This window comes from Cornus florida, unplaced genomic scaffold (genome assembly GCF_030987335.1).
Source record: "Cornus florida cultivar Cherokee Brave unplaced genomic scaffold, ASM3098733v1 CherokeeBrave_3.0.0_Hap2_scaffold_100, whole genome shotgun sequence".
Classification (NCBI taxonomy): Eukaryota; Viridiplantae; Streptophyta; class Magnoliopsida; order Cornales; family Cornaceae; genus Cornus; species Cornus florida.
This window is the reverse complement of record NW_026775584.1, coordinates 1-10000: the sequence shown is the minus strand read 5'-3', so window position 1 is coordinate 10000 and position 10000 is coordinate 1. Positions and strand designations below refer to the sequence as shown.

General features: G+C 45.4%; 1 protein-coding gene and 1 non-coding gene across 2 annotated transcripts in view; one reads left to right on the top strand and one right to left on the bottom strand.

The window, feature by feature from the left end:
• LOC132287697 (protein Ycf2-like) overlaps window positions 1-8405 on the top strand; it is a 13959-nt gene extending 5554 nt beyond the window's left edge. Inside the window, exon 1 of the mRNA XM_059789796.1 lies at window positions 1-8405. This exon is cut by the window's left edge and continues 5554 nt beyond it. The gene's annotated coding sequence lies outside the window, so the exon portion shown is untranslated.
• On the bottom strand, window positions 3392-3463 carry TRNAG-GCC (transfer RNA glycine (anticodon GCC)). Its single transcript has one exon. It is a non-coding gene; the product is annotated as a tRNA-Gly (tRNA).
• Window positions 8406-10000: the final 1595 nt, after the last annotated feature.

Here is a 10000-nt window from a genome sequence, read left to right as displayed (position 1 = left end):
CAGGGCTCCAACAAGGAGCGAGCCATGCAAGGACGCGGGAATATAGCAAGTAAGCAGCAAGGTTCTCCCTTCACGGACCGACTACAACAAGCTCGCGACTCTATCTAATAGAAAGAAAGGGTAAGCTCTCGGCTCTATTTGCTTGCAATGCTATGCCTATCAAAGTTGGCGAACGCTTCGCTTCTGTAACCTTAGACTCGTTACGCTGTTCGACTGAACTCGTTGGCTCCGCGTCCACCGAAAGTCGGTAACCTTCGTCACCGTCAGCATTTGTCCTCTTGATAGCTTCAATAGTTCACTGAAAGCCTTTGGTGTAATGAACCGCAACGCAAGCCCTTCAGAAAGAAAGACATAATCAAAAAAGAAAGGCTTGGTTGCGGTAACCGACGTTCCCTTTGTAAAGTAGGCCTTTTTCTAACTAATTAGAGTGGACATGAAATGGATCACGGAAGAAGACGTATCTGATGAATGAATGATGGAATCCCTTCCCACTCACACGGGTGGGTTCTTCTATGGAAGAGGTTCCCCTTCTTCTATGTGAGGTGGGGCGTACGTAAGAGCGGGATTTTCTCTTGATCCTAGGAGCGCCGGCCGCCGATACAGTGACCATGCTTACCAGCTCTGACCATTGCCGCCTATAGATATAGATGGGGGTGGGTAGGCGCGAGGGTAGCTTGCGACGTATTTAGATAGAATATATGACCTGCACATGTTATTCGCGAAGAAAAGGCAGCGAGCGGTTCTTCGCTTAGTAGAGCGACGACGACCCCTTCTTCTTCTTGTTCTCGCCCAGCCGCTTCTTTTGATTTGGATTATGATTGAGAATCCTAGACTAAATAAGAAGATCCTGAATCAGCGCAGGGCCAAATCAGCAGCAGGAGAACTAACCTGCCGCCGGTGACTTTCTCAGGGCTCCGCAGAAGACGAAAGAAGGGGTCCGGGTCCAATTTCTAATGAAGTGAAGGTCCCCCTTACTCCCTATTCTCTCTGAAAGGCTTTATAAAGCTCGGCAAGAGAGGGTTGGTTAAGAACTATTGACTGTAAACCATAGCAGTTAGAGTCACTCAATGGAGATGTTCGCCTTTGGAATGAATATAGATGAGCAGTCACTTGAGCCTGGAACTGCTGATCCAATTCGTGGAAAACAGAAAAGATGTCACCGTCGAGACACGGCCGCGACTTAAGATTCAACGTTGAAAAGACTAAAGGAACGGGGGAATGACTACCTGTAATAAAAAAGCACAGGCTAAGCCGACCAGAAGAAGCAAGGCTTAGATTACCAGATCCAGGACACAATTTTCCGTCAGATGGAGAACCTTAACCCCTTGCCTCGCCTTTTCTAGCCTCTCCTTCTTGCTCTTGCTTACCTAGCTCTTGTCTTAGCGACTCTTCCTCTTTTCTAGGTTTTGTTCTGAGTGTGAAAACGGTAGATTTAGCATTTGCCAATGAATTGACTCCGCCCCGATTCGATCAATAATAGGATTCTTGGCTAGAGAAAGGTTCTGTGACATGGACGCCGCCCAGCCCAACTTGGTCGGTTGGCCCACCTAACAGATGATGAGATTCTCGATCGATTTTCTCGAATTTGGAAAACTCTTTCTCACTATTCAGAACAGTGTAGCTTTCGATCAAGATGTTCTCGCCTCCCCCGTTTGGTTTGGGCTCTCGCTCGAATCGGAACCTTTATGCGTTGGTAGGCTTTCGACTCCATCTAATTACCCCTATCGGGCTCCAATAAAAGAGAAAGTTTTCGCATGGGCTCATCATCTGATGCAGAACCGATGCGAGAGGGAGAATAAATATGGGATAAGCGGGGATTGAGAGCTTTTTTTCAAGAACCAGTGGAAAGGAAAGCGTTGTTCCCTGCATTCCTTCCTTTCCAAAGATATTCATTAGTTGGGGCTGGCATAAAATCTTTGTTTGAATGAACGCCACCCTTGGTTGTTTTCAAACAAATCCAATGTTGGGCCAAGCGTTGCCAGCCGGTAATAGCCGAAGGCAAAAAACACTTTGATGGAAGAAAGGCGAGAAGGAAGAGAAGAAGGATTAGTAGTTGCCTAGCCGAGGAACTTGAGGCCAACATTCAGAGCGTGGTCCGGAGTTTAAGACGCCGCCTAAAACGAGTGTCGGTCATAGAGAGGCATTTCTTTGGAAATGAAACAAACCTTATCCCTTGTTCCCTCCCGCCTCAACAGCAGAGCTAGATGCAGATACAGATCTATATGCGATATGATCCCGAACCGATTGAATAACCACCATCCATCACCAATCACATTCCGCATCCCACTGCACACTTTTGGATCCCTCGGCTCCTCTAGAAAGGCATTCCAGCTTCAGGGTCAGGTGTTCCGGGTCAGGAAGGAGTTTGACTGCTGGGGTGGGATCGGATCCTACTCGACATTGAACTTCACGGGTTGGATAGGCAGTAGAGAGAGGAACTCCTATCTTTAGGGCGGGCTTGAAAGACAGAGATGCACGACTCTCCACTGGAAAGGGCTTTACCTCGGGGGAAGAGAGAAGAACCCCTTCCCGGCCGACGGGACTCTACGTCTGGGTCTTACCCCATCTCATCAAACTCGGATTAAGAAGAATGCCCTTGAACTGCCTTACCCAGTCCCTGAAAGCCCTCCCGGGAGCCTACTAGCCCTCTTTATCAACTCGAGTCTGAAGTTCAGCGGCTTTCATCGTTGACGAAGACCTGCGCGCTAATAAGACAAAGAAATAGGGGAGTATATACCTTGAATGAATCAGTAACAACGGATTAGTGGAATGAGGGAGAAAGAGACGGATAGGGGAGAAATGGCCTCTCCATTATTGGTGGGCCTTCCCTTGAACCGGTCACGGAGCTCTCAACTGAGTGGTTTCGGTTCTGTAATTCCATCTCTAGTTGGGGTTTCGGTTCGAAGGTTAGAAAAAAAGTGGTGCGGTCTCTCTCGACCAGGTCAGGTTCAAGGGAAGGTGATCGAGGGGACCCAGACTGGAGATTGATTCTCTATGGCGGGGGGTTTCTTTCGTATCAAGAGTGTGTTGGGGGGCCAGGGGAAGGCGGATTGGATCGAGAGGCGATGCCTATGCCTCTTCTTTTTCGATAGGATTCCCACCATTTTCAGTCTCCGGCGAAGTAGACAAGGGTGGGGCACCGAATATGTTCTATCCTCAACCTCCATACGCTATTAGCCATCTCCATTCTTTTTTCCTATTCACTAGTACACTGCGCGCTACAACTAGTTATAGCCCCTACTTTCTTATTGTTGGGATATTTTCAGAAGCCTGCTGAAAAAAAGAAGCTAGCTAGCGCGCAACGGCTGATGAAAAGCCAGCAACTTGTTAGGAGTAGGTTTTGGCTTGTCCCTTTGAAGGGCACTGGTTACCACTAAACGACGAAGCCAGGAGCGGAAGGAGGGACTTGAACCCTCAACCTCAGCCTTGGCAAGGCTATGCTCTACCATTAAGCTATTTCCGCCAGCGACGGTAGTGGCGAAGCACTACTGAGCAATTCACGTATCACTTGATACGGACGACTTCCGTTTTTCCGCCGGAACACAGTCTTGACCGGAGGTCGGGCTAGGAGCACGAGTAGGTAGGCGGCTAGGTGGGAGAGGGGCGGCTGGGCTGCCTTTGAAATCAATCTCCGGCCGCTCGCGCTATTGGTGCGAGTTCTAAGGAGTCTTGGTCTCGAGTCGAGCTGGGGTGGGGCATCATTTCATTCTCGTAACGGGAATGAGTGCACCGCAAGACCAGACAAGTTGCTCCTTCGCAGCGGCGGCATCTGTATTTGAAGTTCAGTCATTTCCTAAGTCAGACGGATCCTCTTAAGATACGATAATCCAAGCTGCAGCTCCACGAGTCTGCTCGGAACCGGTGGATTCCTGAGCCATTCGTTCTCCCCTCCCCCGGCCACTTACTCATTTATTGAACCTCCCCTTTCATCCACCACAGTAGGTTAAGGCAGGGCGTACTAGGTTTATGCGATAGGGGGCTTTTTCCATAATCGCCCAGTCTTAAAGAAGACTAATGTTCATCATGGCACCCAAAAATCTCAATCAGTTCTGGCGGATAGACTGACTGTTGAAACGTTATATATCTTTCCAATATCTGAGCATGGCTCTAGTAAACTTCTTGTGGTGCAAGCAGGTTGCTAAAATGTTAATAACGAGAATCTAATTGTAAAAGGCAAGAAAGCAGATAGGTAGGAGGAAGATACAGAAAGCCGCGAGGCAAGAAGCTATGTCTCTGGAGAAGAAGAAAGCCCAAGAGAATGGCACAGAAAAGCTTACCAAATCTAGCAAACCTTGGACAAAGGCAAGCTTCTCAATACCCATTCATTACCACGGGGTCGAACTTACCAGTCACTCTGACCCCAAAAGTTCTCCCAAGCTGCACCTTCTCTGCACTTGAAACGTTGCCACTAAAAATGAGAGCAGACTTTTTAAATTCACTACGGAGCCTGTCAATGGTAAACTGTTCAAATTCGTTTCAACTGAAGCAACTCACTAGATGACGCCCTGCAAAATCTCATAATGAGTCGTCCGCAAAGAGAAGATGTGAGATGTTTGGTGCATGTCTGCCCACTTGAACACCAGTAATCCGACCATCTGTGGCTGCTTTATGTATAAACTTCGACAAACCTTCTGCACAAAGTAGGAAGAGGTAGGCTCGTATAGACCTGCCTCAACACTATTGTATTTAGGAAAAAAGAGCTGGACCGGTGAACCATTCAAAACAACTGAGTAAGACACCGTTCGAATACACTCCATTACCATTCGGATCCACTGACCAGCGAAACCCAACCTTGTAATGGCTTTCTCAAGATAACACAATTCCATACAATACGTAGGCCTTGGCCATGTCCAACTTAAAAGCCCCATATACCCCAACTTTTGGCTTTTGAATTCTGATTTCACTGAGCTAGCTACTCGAAAGAAGACCCAACATCGTGAGAAGCAAAGGAGAGAGAAAAGATGTTGAGAATTCACTTAAGAAACCACATCATCAGGGACCCATGAACAAGCTTTGGCAGATAGATGATGAGGAAGCGAAACAAATGACTACTTGCTCCTTGAACTATGTGACTGATGGCTTACAACGATCAACAAGGGAATGAAAAGGCTTATTAGTGAATGAATGTGTACAGGGACCTACGGATAAAGAAACAACAAGATTCACACGCAAAGACTAGTGGTTGAAGGCAAAGAATTCATAGCTTATGAATGTGTGGTAGAAGGAAGCTGACTGTTGTTAGAGACAAACAGGACAGAGGACTTGATAGCGAACACTGGACACAAGTTACAAACAAGAGGAGAGTCACATACAATACAAGGTTGGTTCACAGAGGCGCTTTCTCAGGCTAATTTATGGAGCTTTTTCTCTTTCATTTAGGGCATGGATTCTCAAAAGATCTATATTAAGACAATACTTGTAACGAAATTATTCTTCTTCTAGAGCCACATCATGATCACTTCAGGCAACCGATGAGAAAAGAGCACGCTCATCCGAACAAAAGAATGAAAGAAAAGATCAGGCACTGTTCCCCGATCTCAATCAGGATTGCCTAAAGAAAGAGCAAGAGTCAATTCTTTGGGTGAAAAGCTCTTTCTCAAAATTCTCTTTTTCGAGGGAACATCAGAAGCAAATTCACTAAGAAAATCATCACCAAATTCGAATATCGGAAGAAAGCCGAGCTTGACCCATTTCACTTCTTTCTTTCTTTCGCCACCACAGCTATCGAGTAGCAATCCGTATGATTCATGGTCAGCCGCAGGAAGATAATGGGCTACAAAGCAAGCATTCTCGCGCCAAAATGGCTTTTTGAATTGACTGCATTTTGGTTTCGACCAAACGGAAAATGTCTCCCCGCCGAAGATGCCTCCTTACTAAAACGAAAGTCAGTGCATTGAGTTTTAACCATATGAGAAAAGGACCCCGCAGACAAAGAAAAGAAAACGATCAAAGAATATTGACTTCAAGCGGGCTAGTTTTGTATTTCTAAAAGCAAGCGTTGAGGGCAGCGAGAGGCCGGTTGCCCCCTTTTCTTCGTGGTTTGGTCATCCACAAAAGAGGGAGGTGCTTTGCTTTTGCCTAATATATGAAGTTCTATCCGCCTAGCTCTCACGGATGCCATTCTTGTGCTTCCAGTGTCGTTCGGTTTCGAAAAGGCGGATAAGTCTATTTTCGAGCAGAGAATCCAGGCAAGTCTCGAAGAAGCAACAGCTTGATAGCGATTCGTAGGACGGTTTTCTGATGGAAAAACCTTCGAGGAAAGAAGAAATAGCAAATAAATAGGCAGGCAAGCGCACTTATCCCTAGCTTTCACTCTTGTCTTCTGCAAGAAAGTCAGTTCAATCCTTCATAGTGGGCATCCTATGGTTCCCAAAAACCTTCTCTCCTCAAGCTGTCTCTTCCTTAAAGTTCTTCAAAGTTCTTCCTTTTCTCTGGCGCGGTATGCGCTTTAGCTTCGAAGTGCTTTACGAATTGTATATATGGTGCTTCCCCCCTTCCGTCAGTGAGGAGATTCTGCCTTTAGTCCTTAGTCGCCTAGCTTTCTAAATGCATTCCCCTCAAAAGAAAAAAAGCACTTTCTGGTTTCATAGAGCTAGCAGGATAACTAGTTGATGTAGTTGCCTACTGTGCTAAATAAGCCGCCTCTTCACCGAGATATGATAGAGAAGTTCCTATAGTTCTTTGGCTTATCGAAAAACTATCGGCTATGTGAAATGAAAGTTTACCGACCGAAGCCAGATATGCTGGTCAATAACACCATTTTTGGAAAACTTGTAACAGACTCAGAGGCGGTTTCTTCTATCCTCCTCCCTCGAGGTGGAAGAATTCTGAACCCTGGCCAATCAAGAAAGACTAGAAGTTGCTGCCTAATCATAAGAAGAAGAAGCTAGATTTCACTGAGCTAAATAGCTGCGAAGTTACCAATCATGTGATATTTGTCCGAGATTTCTTCTTGTTTAGCTCTAAGGTAGCTCGGTGATAGCGCATATCTTCTATAGTTTCAATGGAATAGAGAGAGCAGTTACAGAGCGAGGGCTTGGGGATAGGTCGTGTTCACGGAACTTGCCATTCACTTGCCTTAGGGAAACAGCAGCTTTTGGAAGAAAGCTTGACTTCTATGGCAACTATCGGACTTGAAGAAGAAAGTCATAACTCTGACCTTATATACGAGAATCTTGGCTGAAATCTTGTAACCGTTTTAAACTGAAGTCCAACAACCCAATCTCGGTGAAAAGGAGAAGATTCTTGCAACTACAAAAACTCCAACAACGAGGCCGAAGAGAGTGACCAGCGGGCCGGGCTTTTCTTCTCATCTGTTCATAAGTGCATGATATCATATATGGTAAGAATGCTTTGAGTTTGTTATTCTTCCAGCAAATGCTGATGTTCTGGCGTATGAACAATCCCTTGAGGGAAGAGATCCAGTGAATAGTTCGCTTCGCTTCTTTGACCAGGTTGAAATAGAGCAAAACCGATTCTTTGATGATCTATAGGGCATTCCCCAAAATCTTGATTGACGGCGTTTGTGACTAAGTAACCCGGCCATTCCAGCAATGTTTGATGATTGCTGGTTGTGACCTTCTCTCTCGAAGATAGAAGGATCACTACTTAGAATCACCCGTACGTACCTTTGGCTCTCATGGAACTCGTTCGCTTGTTTTCCTGCCGGACACATGGAAATTTCCCGGATATTGCTGTGAAATGAGTAAAAAGACTGGATTTTCTTCTTGTATTGGTGGCCTTACCTTTACAGAGCAAGCCTTGGCTGGTGGTCCGGTCGTATTTATCAAATGGAATTTCGAAGAAGAGAATAAAAGGAAGACGGGACATTTCATACCAGCTTTACACTTCCGTGCCTGAGTCAATGGGATTCGAACCCATATGTCTTAATAGAAGACCTAAGCTTTCCGTAGATGTCACAGTCGTCTTCATCAGGCTCAGAATCACTTGGGTATCAGAGCTATAGCTAGCAGGATTCATAGCATTTGAGAATGTTACGGATGGGGATCTCTCTGACTAAATAAGGGGGTAGCTACGAGGTTCTCGTAAGGATCTCATACAAAATACGGAGTCTGGTGGACCAATACTTACATACGTTGTACCTACCCGCGGAAAAGAAGAATGAACTTCAATCCCTTGATCTCTTGATTGAGATTCAATGGCAGTTGTTCTGATTTCAAAACCTCATATTGAGTCCTATTTGGGGGAAACCCTGACAGAGGGAGAAAAACAGCTTTCAAGCTACAGGCAAGGGTCATGGAATCGAAAAGAATCTTGACTATCGCCCAAAGCCCACAATGAGCGACCGACGCTAGCCTTCGCTTTACCAATTAGCCCGGGTCAGCACCTCAAGAACAAAGCTGGAGAAACCACTACGAAAGCATCGAGAGGAACCGCCCCGTGATAGGGCTGGAAAGTGACGTAAAACGAAGAAGAATTGGCATTTAGTAGGTTTTTTACTTTCTACCACGTTAGGACTTCGAATGGATAGGACTTCGAAACAGCAACAGTTTCATAAGAAGTATAAAAAGCTCAGATACGATTCCTAAGGCGCTATTAGAAATGGAAATACGCAGATTTTTGCTCGTTTTTGAGAAGTCAAAAGCAGTGAGCAGACCTGGCTCTAAGGGTTCATTTGGAGTTATGTTCTCATCAAATGTGTGATTTGTAAAATTTCCTTGAAAAGCTTACTCTTCTAGAGCTACCTACACTACGCAAAGCTCAATATCTAGTCCTTTCAAGGCGGGCTATACGAACGAAGTAGCTACTGCAACAGCCTTCTCGTGCACTCAACGAATAAAGAGGTCTATTTTCACTTTCATTTGCTAACGGCTATTAAAGGAATGTCGGAGAATCTTCCTCACCTGCTATAAGATAGGAAAGATAGGAAGAATTTCGTATAGAGACGGAAGCATGTCAAATAGGAAAGAATATGTTGACCAAAGCGACCCAAGGCAGGGAGTTTCGGACCCAGGGAAGGACAGAACGAAATAGGTCTGTCGTTTTCAATCCATATGAATATGGGCAACAGCGGCTGAGGAAGAAAAGAAGAAACAATTCGGCTAGCTGATTGAAGGCATTTTCCCAGGATTCAGATGCACCAGTGGAAATAGAAGAAAAGTGAAAGCAAGCGCAAATAAGGCTATCCTAGCCCCTTTTCTCCTGGGATCAGATAGAGCATTCTCAATTCATTATACAGCATTTTCTGATGTTTGGTAAGACCTATCTACTTGACACCGGGGTGGAACTCGGTCTGGGACTGAGCTTGACCTACTCGCTACGCTTCCTGCAGCAAAGGATGTTCACTCCGCGCATCAATCTGATTATGAATTCCACATCGATTGATAGAACAAGATGAGGATGAATCCTCTCATAGAAGTCGTGAGGATAGGGAAAAGAGACCTTCCCGTCAACATTCTTCTTATGTAAAAAGAGAATTCTCCTTCTGTTCTGCTGATATCTCCGAGTAAGAACTCTTTGATTTGTAAACTTTGGAAGTTCAAAGCTTCTTTGATCAGGTTCCAATAGAGCAAAACCTATTCTTTGATGATCGCAAGGGAATCTATCAAAAAGGGGAGCGAAAGTGGCTTAAAGGTCACGAAAAGGGCCATAGAGATGGATTTAGATTCGAGAAGAGGGTGAGTTGGAGAAAGTACAGAACAGGAAAAAGACTAAGAAACTGCCAGACCAGAAGTAGTGAAAATCATACAATACTTCCCCCTTTCCTTTGTTCACGTCTTGACTCATGTCTCGAACCGAGAGTGAGCCCCAGGCTACAATAGAGGAGAGGTAATTTGATACGATGTCGCTTGCTTCTTGTGTTGAGAGGTAAGAGAATACAGAGAGCTACTTCCTTATACCCAATAGAAAACCCCCACAACCGCTGAGTGGCTGGGAAGAAGCCGGGTGATTGAAACATTGGATGAGATGAAACAGCCGAGGAAGAAGGAAGAACGGATCAAGCAACCAGAAGAGAAAAGGATGACTTCATTCAGAAGAG